The sequence below is a fragment of the Ciconia boyciana genome, chromosome 2, assembly GCF_034638445.1.
Source record: "Ciconia boyciana chromosome 2, ASM3463844v1, whole genome shotgun sequence".
Classification (NCBI taxonomy): Eukaryota; Metazoa; Chordata; class Aves; order Ciconiiformes; family Ciconiidae; genus Ciconia; species Ciconia boyciana.
In genome coordinates this window covers 33,430,825-33,444,565 of record NC_132935.1, presented here as the reverse complement: position 1 = coordinate 33,444,565, position 13,741 = coordinate 33,430,825, and the positions used below count along the sequence as shown (strand labels likewise).

General features: G+C 37.9%; 1 long non-coding RNA gene across 1 annotated transcript in view; it reads right to left on the bottom strand.

The window, feature by feature from the left end:
- The window catches only part of LOC140647565 (uncharacterized), an 82,541-nt gene that overhangs the window by 21,690 nt on the left and 47,110 nt on the right, over positions 1-13,741 (bottom strand). The window contains exon 4 of the long non-coding RNA XR_012040843.1: positions 1,847-1,924. This is a non-coding gene — a long non-coding RNA (uncharacterized lncRNA). The remainder of the gene's footprint in view (positions 1-1,846; positions 1,925-13,741) is intronic.

The window sequence follows — 13,741 nt, the reverse complement described above, 5'->3', positions numbered from 1 at the left end:
ATCTGATTTTATAGTGGCAATTTCTCAAGACTTCCATGCACGGGCAGGACAGCACAGATATCCCGTTCCCTTACATGGCTGACTAGCAGACTGTAACTTGCTTATTGCTTACTCACTCACAGTCACTTTCTATCCACGAAAAAAATCCTTATTCCTTTCAGTTTTTGCAATCCCAGTGAAAAAACAAAAAGGGTAAAAACATGATGTATTTGGCCTGCTCCCATTAAATACAGCCTTTTCAATTTTCATTTCCGACAGAAGATAGGTGACAAATGACATCGTAATTTTCTTATTCCTTCACGTTCATAAAACATTGATAATATGATTTTTACCTTCCCTTTGTTCTCAATTAAATGAAATGTTCCAATACAATTAACGTGTTCTTGCAATTTAGTTTTTCTTTAGAGGTTTCTCTTGTCTCTGATTAACAGCATTTTCTATCCATTCTGAGAACCCCCAACTGCTATTCAGAATGTTTCATTATGCCTGGCAGCTATCAATACAATTGTGAACCAATATCATTTTAATTGTTTCACTAATAACTTGTTTTAAATGATTCAACAGTCATCAGGAAAGATAAGTGCTCTTGTACCCTGCAGGCTTGTAGGGATGATGGTATGAGGCAATGTAACAGAGTGCTGTATCAGAATAGTGAAATCGTATGCACAAGATAATGACAAAGCACTTGCATTGCTGTAAAGATAAATGAAAACAGTAGATCTTCTTTTCACTGTAATATAACATCCATTCCTATCTCCCATTTCAATCATTAGACTTTCCAAACAGATTACTGCACAAATAGACATATGCAACATGTCCCACAATAACTGCATGCTCCCATTTATCCAGGCAGATGGTGAATGATGGAGTTAACGAGCTTTACAAATGCTCTTGTTAATTAACAAAAATTGTTACTTTCTCATTTGAGGGGGGCTTATAAATTAGACTTAATTACACTAGATAATTGCAACTGCCAGCTACTGTGCAACTCGCTCATGTTCTGTTCTTTCAATGGCAAATCAACAATTGCAACCCTTGCCTATTTGTGTAGATGAATTTAATAAGCAAACAGCCCTTTTATGTTAATGGTTTACTGGCATTCATGGGTTTGGCAGGAGAAATGTGCTGGGGGAGGGTTTGCTAATGGCAGCACATAATCATATTAATTAAAATATAACTGCCATTTAAAGATTTGTAGTGTAGAATTAGAGCATGTTGGGAACTGAGAAAATCAAGCTAGAGTGCATATTAGCACCATTACTCTGTGCTCCCTGCACAGCAGTCAGCAACCTCATGTGTCATAAATGTAATTTATGAGTGCTGTTTTCTTTGAAATATATGTTTTTAGTTCACTCATTAGAATGTAAAAATTTGCAATGTCTGCTTCAGAAGGTTCAAAATAAATTCACTTGGAGCTGAGACCCATGATCTGGTTTTAACAAATCCCTCAACAATGATTTTTTTTTATTACTTGTATAATTTCTTATAGTAAAACCAAGCATTCAGTCCTTTGAAGATGGATTCCATGTTTTATTGCAAATGTAAGTCACAGTATCATTATACATTCTATATTATTAGGCATTTTATAATTCAGTATCATTTTTATGGGGCTTTAATAAATGCAACCCTTTTTTGGTTTGGCTTCGGAAAAATTGGTGCAAAAATGTTACCACTTTATATTTGGTCGTGTAGAAGGGCAGTGTCAAAAAAGCTTTTGAAAGCTTTGGTTTTTTTCTGCTTTCCTAGATCCCCTTATCAATTTACAGGCACATTTTTATCTAAATCAATTCCATTGATACAGTTTACACAAAAATGCTGAGATATATTTTCTGTACAGTGTAGTTACCTATTTGCTGGGATCCCTGGGAAAGCAACTTCCCACAAAGTCCCTCTGAGAGAAAACGATCCCTGGAATTGGAGGCAGCTGAGTGACAGGACGCAAGAAATCGAAATCAAATTAATCCTCTAATTTCTAACAATATAGACGCAGCATGGTATATTATTTTTTTATATATATATGTGTTACAGTATGTAACACAAATGTTTTGTGTATGTGTGTGCATATGTTTTATTTACAAAACATTTGTATTACATTATCGTCAGCAATACATCACAGTTTAAAAGTCATTACTATATTGTGTCATTTGGGATTATCACATTGTCTGTCCATGCTGCAGAACACAAAAAGAACTGAAATCCCAAATATGATATGATAGTAACTTTGTAATTTGTTTTAATATTTGTTTGTTTTAATTTTCTTCTTAAAATGCACATCTGAAAAGCAGTGCACCAAAGAGGAAATCCCAGTCCCTCTGGAGCCAAAGACAAAATCCCATCACCTTGTGAAAGGTGCCTTATCTCACAAGTTAGGGAAATTCTCAGCAAAAAGGAAGTGTTATGGTACCCACAGGATTTTTGGCCTTACAGCCTGACAGCACAGAATTGGAAGTGGCACTTCTGTCTCTTATTATTCCAAAAAGAATTGTCACTGGGGAATATTTCAGCATCTAGCAATCAGGGACTTCTGATTCTTCAGCTGTTATGAGAGATACTGCTGTCTTTTCACAGATGACATTAGGTGGAATAATTTCATTTTCAGCCCCCCCAAAAAATATGTGCCCTAATATCTGTATCTTATCTGATGTAATTGACATGACTGTAATGGTTGTTTATAAGACTGACTCTAGATCTGACAATATATTCCAATGTTTTTATATTATCACTGCATATTATCATACGGGCATGATGGACAATCACTGACAGATATTTGAGCAATTACAGCATATTTTATTGACAATTCTACACTGTGAGTATACATGAATTATAGTAGACACTATATCATACCAGTGACAATGATACTATTCAGAGCACAGCTGAAATAAAATCTTTATAAGCTAATGTACTAAAGTGGAATAGTTACAAGAAAACCGGAGATCTGCATTTCTTTGTTCTAAGTTAGTCATCTGTGGTGACGACCGTAAAAAGGACTGCAATTTTTATTGTCTGCTACAAGTTCCTCTGTAAACCGAGGTGTTTTTTCTACATGGCTTACCCATCAATGGGGCCTTTGCAAATTATCTTTGTGTTATAAGCAAATCAAACTCCAGCATTACATTAATTGCTTCAGAAGTTATCTACTGAAGAGAGGAAAGTCCAAGTCTGGATGTGGTGCCTGAAGCTTCAGTGATAAGTATGTCCCAAGCCACATCCACTCTGCATGGAAAGCAAAGATTTGGGTTTTAGCTGACCAGGACCTCCTTTTTTCTCTGTTACAGTAATGATCTCCCCAGCAGCTGCTAAGGAAAGTTTTGAATCTGATTATTTCTATTCCATATGACTCTTTGATAACAAAGGGCCTGATTCAATATCCAGCGAATATAATACAGGTGAGAGGCATCTCAGAAAATCAGAAAAAGCTTTGAATAGCTGACAGGATCAGTTCCTAAAGTTTCAGCAAAGAATTTCCCACTGTAAGAATTGCAAATAAGCCACCTCATTTTTATTTTCTTCTCACAATTCTTTTGCCAAAAATAATAACTAACCAAATTGAGTTTATGTGCAGGAGGTCTTCACTGAGGAGTTAGGGCATTGAAGAGGAGAAAAGTGCAGAATCTGGAGAGGAAAAAGCACATGCCCACCTACACAAGCACACACGCACTGTCTAGTCATACTGCCCATGGAGGTGGGCGAGTGATCAGCAGGAAAGGCCCCCGAAGAGCTGGGCCTGAGGAAGAGGTAGGCAGGGACGAGGGGAGCGGGCTTTTGGAAGTGCAGGGGAGAGCTCACCGCAGCAGGGAGCAGGGGCTGGGGTCTCTGGGGCACGCAGGGGGAGCGGGCTGTGCTTGCAGATCCACCCTCCCCATGACGGCTTTTCAAAAGCAATCCCCATCATGATGATTCCTCCCAGATTTGAGATCTGGCTCTTTGATACTAGAATTTGCAGACTGTCCTTAGCCCTTGACCACCGGCCCTGAACTAGGTACTGTACCACGGTGAAGGGTGTTACTTTCTTCTCTGCCACGCTCAAAGCAGTCTTTTCCCAGTTCTCAAGGCTGTGCTTCTCCCATGGCCAGTGGCTGACCACCAGTGAGGTGTTTATAGCTCTGTGCCTGTGTTCAACCTGTGCCCATATTTTCAAGGCCTTCGTTGTTATCCCACACGTTAACACCGGGAGACACCTGGTGCCAAGCTCCAGTTCACACAGCATGTTCTCATAACAAGTTGATAACAAGCCTAACAGGCCAGGAGTAGGGTCTTCCATAGTTAGTACAAGGTAAAGTTAGCACAAAATCTGTGGCCCATTACTGGCAAAGATAATACAGCTTTTACTGGGCCATGGGGCAAGAACTTTACAGCACATATTTTTTTCTTTAAAAATTAACAAAGACACCAGCTGGGAAATTAATTCATGCTAGAAAAATACAGAACTCCTGGAGGCTGAATACTCTTTGACTGATGAGTCTTACAACAACACTGGAATCCTGTAATTCAAGACGAGAGACGCAGTTGTGCTTTCTTTCCATGTGGTTTGTGTCAGTTTTCATACTATTGAGGCACAAAATTATTTGGTCAGCTTGGTTAATTTTTCTCACCTAAACATCGGTGAAATCTGATTACATAAAGTTGTGTCATCACATGCCTTTATCAAGCTAAATGCCAGGCTAGTGACATGGGAAGATGGACTGTAAAAGGCCAGCATTCCCCAACAGTGCCATTTTCTTCTATAATGAGTGTTATCAGAAATAGGGAGGTGCAGTTGTTCGGAAGAGAAGACACAAATCCATTATCATGGCATTCATTATAAATAAAAACAACTTCCTTCTGTTACACTTCTTCCCTCACCAAACAGGCATCACAGCTGGTTGAATAAACTTGCTGGAAATCAGGCACGTTGACCTGCCTCAAACAAAATGCTGGTCAGTACCACATACCCACCTCTGCAATATGAATACTGAAAGAACAGTGTCCAAAGCCATGTTCTGCATATATAGACGAGCTCTCCAGAAAAATCCTCTTTTGTGACTTCAGATTAGTCCTGTTCAGACCTGGAGCCATGGACAAACAGGCAATTCCTTCCTCCCAACAGTGAGGCTCCACCTAAGTTTGCATTGCTGGAGCAGGAAAGGCAACTCATAGAACCATAGAATCATAGAACAGCCCAAGTTAGAAGGGACCTTGAAAGATCATCTGGTCCAACCTTTCCTAGATGAGATTATCTAGCACCCTGTCCAGTCATGTCTTGAAAACATCCAGTGATGGGGACTCTACCACGTCCCTGGGGAGGTTATTCCAATGAATGATTTTTCTCACTGTAAAAAATTTCTTTCTTACGTTGAGATAAAACACCCCCTGGTGTAATTTATACCCATTGACCCTTGCCTTCTCCATGTGGCTCCTTGTGAAGAGATACCCTCTTTGTAGTTGCCCTTTAAGTACTGGAATACTGTGATGAGGTCCACCCCGAGCCTTCTCTTTTCCAGTGTGCAAAGACCTAACTCCTTCAGTCATTCCTCATAGGGCAGGTTTTCCAGCCTTTTGATCATCTTTGTGGCCTTCCTTTGAACCCTTTCCTTGCCTGCATCTTTCTTGAATTTTGGGCACCAGAACTGGACACAGTACTCCAGGTGCAGCCTGATAAGCGGTGAGTAGAGTGGGATGATCATGTCTCTACCTCTGCTAGTAATGCTCCTGCGGATGCAGCCCAGGATCTGATTTGCCTTTGCTGCTGCAGTGGCGCACTGCTGACTCATATTCAGCTTGTTGTTGTCTACCGGGGCCTCCAGGTCCCTTTCAGCAAGGCCACTCCCCAGCCACACAGATCCTATCTTGTATTGGGCTGTTTGGTTACTCCATCCCACGTGTAGGACTTTGCACTTGTCTTTGTTAAACTTCATACTGTTGTTGCTTGCCCACTCTTCCAGCTTGTCCAGGTGTCTCTGTAATATGGCTCTCCCTTCTGATGTGTACACCTCATCACGCAGTTTGGTGTCATCAGCAAACTTGGTGAGGGCGCTTTCAATCCCATCATCCAGGTCATTTATGAAGATATTGAACAGCTTAGGGTCCAGTATCGATCCCTGGGGCACCCCACTTGTGACAGGTTGCCAGCCTGAGTGAAAACCATTGATTACTACCCTCTGAGTGCAACCTGTTAGCTAATTTTCTACCCATCTTGCAGACCACCCATCCAATCTGTATCTTGCCAGTTTGTCCAGGAGAATGCTGTGGGAAACAGTGTTGAACACTTTGTTGAAGTCCAGGTAAACAACATCCACTGCTCTCCCCATGTCAACAGAAGATGTTATTTTGTTGGAGAAGGTGATGAGGTTAGTCTGCATGATGTGCCCTTGATAAATTGGAATTGATTATACTTTAGCTAATCACTCCAAGCTACTCCTTTGCACCAACATGCACAGAAACCTCAGGTAACAACCACCATTACCTTCCATGCCAGTTGGAACATAATCTAGAATAGTGTTTTCTGCTGGTCATCTTTGACTTCTTAATTCCCTAATAAAATGCTAAGAGAATCAGACTCTTTTTTTTTCTTCTTTTTTTTTTCTGATGTAAAAACAAAAACCAGGAGAATAACTTCAGATTTGCAAGCATGCTTTTTCCTCACTACAAGTTTCTCATTTGGAGAGGTGGCCTCTTTCTTTGACTGCCTTTAATGCAAGGCCCTTAGTGTTGTACTGTCCAATAACAATTACAAAAAGCTTCCACTAAAGAAACCAAAACCCAATTATCCACTCTATGAATCAACAGCAAAAATAATGCAGAAATCCTTTAATCAACAGATCTCCAGACAGAAAAGGTTTCCTAGACAACCTTACAATGATGTTGGTAGTTATAGTGGCAACATTCCTAAAGATCATCTTGGAATAATCAAATGTCGGCAAGGCGGCAAGAACAACACCTAACATCATTTCCCTAAATCCCTCCTCAGCTATAGGTCTTGTGCAGATGATTTCCAGACGAGCATATGTAACTGGACCCACCCTAGGTTACATAGTGGACAAAGAGAACACTAAATATAAATAAATAACAATAAGTATATATAAAGGTTAAGCTATGGTAACTTGCAGTCAAACAACAGAAAAACAAATCCACAGACAAGAAAAAGGATTGACAATAAAGAGTTCTGGTCAGTGGCTAATTAACACCACTAAATTGCAGAGCATACTCAGTGCAAATGAGAATTCATGGAGATGGGAGGAATATTATGCAATAAATGTTTATATTAATGTAATTGTGTATACATATAAGGAATTGTGTCTAACACTCAGCCACTTTTTGTGCAGCCCACAAAAGTTTTCTTCTGCCCTGCATTGATGAAATGTGAGAAATAAATCTGGAGCAAAGGTTTCTTGTAGCTGCACTTTTTTTCCAGATAGCTGTATGAATACTTATGCTATGGTTACTGTTGTTAAAAGCCTTCCTCTTACATGAGAGTTCCTTGAAAGTGAATAAAACTAAGGATTTGGTGGGGCTTTTTTTTGTTTAATTAGAAATAATATCTATGCCAGTTTTTTTGTAGTATTTGTCCAGTCCTACTCATGCAGAGTTCTCCAATTCAGTGTCTTTTTTAAAGTTTTGCTTTAAACTTTTGCTATTTTTTCAAGAATAAAACATTACTATATTGACAAAAGTGGCCTTTTAAAAGTCCAGACAGATGCAGTTACACATTATTAATTGTTTATAAGCAGTTACTGTACAAATCAAGAAATATCTAGATGGGCATTAATCAGCGACTTGCCTAACCTGTGCTACATAATGAATAAATGAATGCCAGTATTGAGTGCACTTTCTTACCAATTTTCCTAATACAGCTTATTTTATATTTTTCTTTCCCTTTTTCACAAACTATATTGTAGGTGAATCTGGCAGAAGACTAACTGTGCTGATAGTAGCTGCATACATCTTTGCTTGTCTTCTTCCCTCTTGTTTTATGATGCATCTTTGAGCTCTGTCCACATCCAACAAGCCAAGGTGGCCAGTGGTGCAGTGGTTTTTGGGTACCTAGTTTATGGGTTTTATTCTTAAATGCATGCATCTTATAGTAAAGCCTTAACCATTACAAAACAGATTTGTAAATATGGCATAGGGCAACTCTTGATTTTATGTAGAGTGTATGGCTGCTATCCAGAGTTTAGCTGGTGATGACACTATGTACACAGCTGTAACGACTGCTGGTTTTGGACCCCCCCCACGTCCCAAATCCCACTAACCACCTGACAAGTGATTTCCAGTTTGGCCATGCATTGTCCACCTCTCTCATAAGCCAGAAATTTAACAAAGCTCTCACATAAAATAGCAAACTGTTATATCTCCCACGTTGCCCATATTTACTTGCATGCAAGGCCATTCAATAGAAAAGAGTACAAACCCAACATGCTGTCCAGAGGTACTCTGTCCTGTGTATGACACTTACGCAGAGTCAAAACAACAAGCTGGAGAACATCTCAAGCATTCCCATCTGCTCAGCTGTAAATGATAGGCAGTATTTATGCATGTGAATTATTTTGGTAAATTTGAGCTAAGTCTTTTCATGAAAACCTACTGAAATGACCCAGTAAAGAAATGTGATAGGTGTTTTAAAAGTCTCTTTCTCTGGGACACCCCAGTGTCTAACATCTCCATTAACCAGTGGCAAATGATATTACACTGAATGCTTCGTTCATAATTCCTATTCTTTCACAGTGTATCAATCTCTATCAGCAACGTGAACTAAGTGAAATGGAATAGCTGTATCTCAATGACTTGCCCGTGGTGTTCTGACTGAAATGCTTAGAAAGTTTTCTCAAAGGACTTTCATCCTAGTCTTCATTGTCCTGGCATTTTGCCGACTACCATTGTGTACGGCAAAAAATTCAAATCAAAGTTAAAAGCTGGCATTGTGACTGAAAAGTTTTAGATTAAATGAAAGGTGCTGTTAAGCTGTTTATAATACATAAATGGTGGTTTATTTCTCTGTAGAGGGCCATAGAGAAAAAAACAGAATTCCCCTTTTATTGACGTCAGTGAACACAGTTCACATCAGGGCTGGCTAAGGCATGAAATTTCCTTGTGATAAAATTACATTGACAACAGTGAGCATAAAATTCTGTTTCCCAAGAACAGCTAAAACAGATAAGAGTTAAATTAGGAAATCATAAATCCTTTCCTTTTATGTTATTTATGCTCTTTATTAACAGCAACTAAAATGATAAATTCAATGAATGAGTAATTCAATGAAAAAAAAATGTGTTCTACTTTCCTATGACATCTGTAAAACTCATCAGCTGTTAAAGCTTTCTATTCACTGCAGAGCCATCTACTATCTATAGCCACACAAATATGAAGCAATTAGGAAGAAATGAAATCAATTATAGAGTTTTGTGAAATGCAGCTCTATACCTCTCATTTGCTACTCATCGAACCATTTGAAAGCTTTTTCCTTTTTTAAAAATGAGCACATTTTCAATCACTGAATTGTAAATATGTAAGGAAATTATTTTGATTCACCTGTTTCCTAATCAAATAGATGTCACACAAAAAGGAGGTATTCTATGTTTTTATTTTCTACACTAATTTCCTCTTTCCATTTTGATTTTCAAATTTTGGTGCTTCTTGAAAACTCTAATCTGAAGAAAAGTTGAAAAGACTGGAACTTCAGCAAGAAAACAAATGGGAATGAACAAAACAAAGTTCTATAAAGTAGTGAATGAATGATACAGAGGATATACTGAGTATTTTTATTGTCTCTGTCTCATAGCACAAGAAAAAGGGGACATTCAGGGATACTGAAAGGCAGCAAATTCAAAACTGAGACAGGGAAATATTTTTCTACACTATGCACACAAGATGTTGCTGAGCCCAAGACTACAGCAAAATTTAAAGTGAGACTGGCTTTTATATGGATGATAAAACTACCCATAGTTACAATAGTGAATGTTTTAAAAAAAAATTCTGGAAGACATGCAAAATTGAACATAATAATTTCAAAAAAGCTCTGTATTTTAGGCATTGTACCCAAGACAAATTCCCTTCACTTTCCTCAGAGGCATCTAGAACTGCTGCCAAGCAGAAAGTTACACTAGATGAAGTATAAGTTTTGTCCAAAACATTCTTGCAAATGTGTCTCCAAAACAAGAAATAAATTTCTGTAACATTCTGTTCAACAGCAATTATCTTAGTTGTAGCTTCAAATTAGAAACTCCATGTAAGATATCATACGGCTTCTTATTATGAATGTAGATGAACATACAAAAAGATTTTTTCCATTACTGCTCTCGAGTGCTGAATACGAATCACTCATACATACATGCTTTGTTTTATGGAACAACATCCCTCATCCCTCTCTTGCTCACTGACAAGGAAGACTTTGCAATTCTCACTCTAAGAGCATGAATCTCCATCATTTAAAGTGGTCAAGTGGAAAAAGAGGGTGATTAACAACTTCATGTAGTCCAAGCTATTGAAGGATATCAGGATAAAAACTTTTCTGACCAAACCAAGCCTAGAACATCTGTAGCCTGTGTGACAGTTTCTTAGGCTAGTTCTTCTAGGTTGGTGACAGAAACCAGCTCAGACATCTTTGACAGGCCAGCAGAGGCGAAAGACTCACACATTGAGTGACACTTTCTCTAAACAGCATGGCACTGACTTCTCTGATCACAGAAGACAGGACTGGGTCTTATGACCTACAGATCCATGATCTCATAAACTTTGCAACCTACTTGTTCTATTTCTTTTTTAAATCTACAAAGTCCAGAATTTGGCATAACTTTTTTAAATCTGATAATAAATTTTGTACGTAGGTGAATAAAACCCAGAAAAATAACTCACTTTGTTAAATGTTTGCCATTTAAACTGTTCACAGAATGAACTGCCTTGCCTACTCCTTAGCAGATAACGCTAATGCTGACGCAACCCCTTTGGGTACATCTCTAGAACAGAGTAACTACTCAATGCACTCCACTTCTAAAAGGGTTTACCTGGTTCGTGTCAAGGTAAGTCTGGAGGTAACAAACAATTAGCCAAAAAAATTAACATTATTCATGCCATTGAAAATATTATTAGCACTGTTAGAGAAAAATATTAAAAAGCACAGACCTATTGAGTCTTTTAGTCTTTATTTTCATTAAGCAATAATTTGAAAAAAAATTGGAGGTTAGAGTTTTTCTCGTTTACTGCTCATTGCTTTTTTTTAATACTGTTTGTTGGTTAAGTACTGGACAGAACTAGTAATAATGGCCAAATCAAATAATTTGAGAGGTGAAAGTCTAGTAAAGGCAGATCTCAGGTGTATAACTCTGCTCCTGGAGTATCCCACAGGAAGCATATCAGAGTGCAGCTATAGCTGGTAGGTATCTACTTCAACATAAGGGCAAAATCAATGGATTAGAAAAAAAGCTGTGTGATCCTTTCAAGCACAAAAAGCACAGACTTACTGAGCAATTAAAAAGCTGAAAAAATGAGGTGTCTTGGCAGACTTAACTTGAACAAATGAATTTACATTTGGGATTACACAACCACATTGTATGCTTGTATGGAAACATACTAGTTAACAGCTGCCACATCACATGGGATTTATGTTGTCAAGAGACCCTTCTAAAAGTAACTCAAATTATCAATATGCCCGAGAACATTTGGTATATAAACTACCTGTTTTCTTAGGTTTTAAAAGTTATTTTGTAACAGTTATGCCCTGATTTCTTTTGACTTAAAATTAATTGTTCTGAAAAAGATGAAGAAGGTTAAAAGGCTTGGCTTTGGGATCAGGGCCAAAGGGCACTGATGAATATATGAGATGATGGGAAACAGAACAAATTGCTACAGAAACAATTGGAAATAAGATACAGTCTAAGGAGGCTAGTGAGAAGAAAGTCATTTGAGCTGGAGCGAAGAAAGATATGTGGATGCTTTGGAACAGGCCCCACTTCACAACATTGTTGATAACTATAAGGAAGTGATCTGATGACATCTTTTTCTTTTCATGTATGTGTAATTTTTAGTGAGATTGCCCTTGGCTGAAGAAACTGAAGAGTTCTAAGACACTTCATCATGGCACATTCCTGGCCACGTTAAGATTTCTTAGGAGCAGGCACATTTCCATTGCTTTCCATGTCTTCAATCTTGCCAGATTTCATTGAAGAAGAAGAAATTAAAGACTGATGGAAAATTCTTTAGTAATACAATAAATTCTATCCCTATAACTAACAAAAAATCTAATGAAAGACCCCACAGGTTGCCATGTGTGTCATACCATATCCTATGATACTGGCATTGCTTAGGATAATTCAACTAAAATTGGGGGGTTAGCAATATTTTTTTGAAAATTATTTGTTTGCTTAAAAATTCATCTTCAGAACAGCCAGAACTGTTTATGAATTCTACCTACATTGAAGGACTAGTTTTAGATGAGACAACACTGACAAAATATTTCAGAAATTTTGAAACAGTTGCCTACAACATATTCAAAATCAAATGCTGTGAATTTTCTGAGGCATTTAATTTCTGGACAGGATTAATGACTAAAGGAAAGATTTGGCTTTGCAGTCATTGGTTCTCTTCTCCACTTCATCCCCTTTTCTTTTATGATTCCAGTACTAGTGACCTAAACCACAACCAGATTCAAATGTCTCATCTGCCTCTGGGGATCTGAGAATACAATGTCTGCTGCTTTCCCACAATGAAACCTTCTCCAATAGGGCATATGTGTGCTTAAGGAAGGTTATTCTCCGTATTATTTGTTGATACTATTCCATCTTAAATGAACTACATGAATAGTGACTGACCCCTACAGTAAATGCATGTAATCCAGGAAAGGTGTTCAAATCCACAGCTAGAGTTTAAATTTAAGAATTACACATCTTGAGCAAGAATATTGGGCAATACTTCTGTGGTTTGAGCCATTTGTTTCCTTGTCTTTTTTCAGTAGTGCCCCAAAATAGAAAGTTCATTTCTGGTTTTATGTATCTGTGAGGAAAACGTATTTCAGATTCTCTCATTCCAGCCTGGCCACCAAATCAAAACCTCAAGGCTTACCAAAAGTTTCACCAAAGTTATGAAATAGTGACAAGGCAGAGGCAATACCTCCTTTACAGATTTGTTTGCAACAGGTTGTGCCAGCAGACAGTAACTGAATTCCCCAAAACCTTGAGTCCACAGAATAAGAAATAACCATTATACAGGTCTGAAGTGTAGGCAGCAGAATTGTACAAGATGAGGAAACACTAAGAAAACTGATTATATATGATCTCAAAGCACACGTATTTATGTGTCACAGTTCTCTATGTTACCTTATATTTATTTCTTTAAATACAAAAACCATTTCTCACTTCCTCACTTCTGTAGCTTTGGGCCTCAGTTTCTTTTGTTTTATATATATTTGTATCCATATCATACTGTGTAGGACCGTAGATATTTTATTTAAAATCTTTGCAAATATTTTAGCATTTCAGCACATGAGCCTCACTGATTATAGTTTTGACTATTAACGATTTTTTTTATTTATATCTTCTCTGACTAATAATGTCTTTCCGGTCTGACCTAAGTACATTTTACTACACAAGCATGGAATTTCATTTACTCCTGAGAATCCTGATGACTCATTAACAGGGATATATCCTTAGGTCTCATTAATGTAGTTCTTACTATAATTTGCAGACGATTAGATAAGTGTCTTTTTACTTCTCTGTCTTCCTTTACAGCACATATAGTCTCACAGTGTGCCTGGAATGATTATAGCAGATAGATA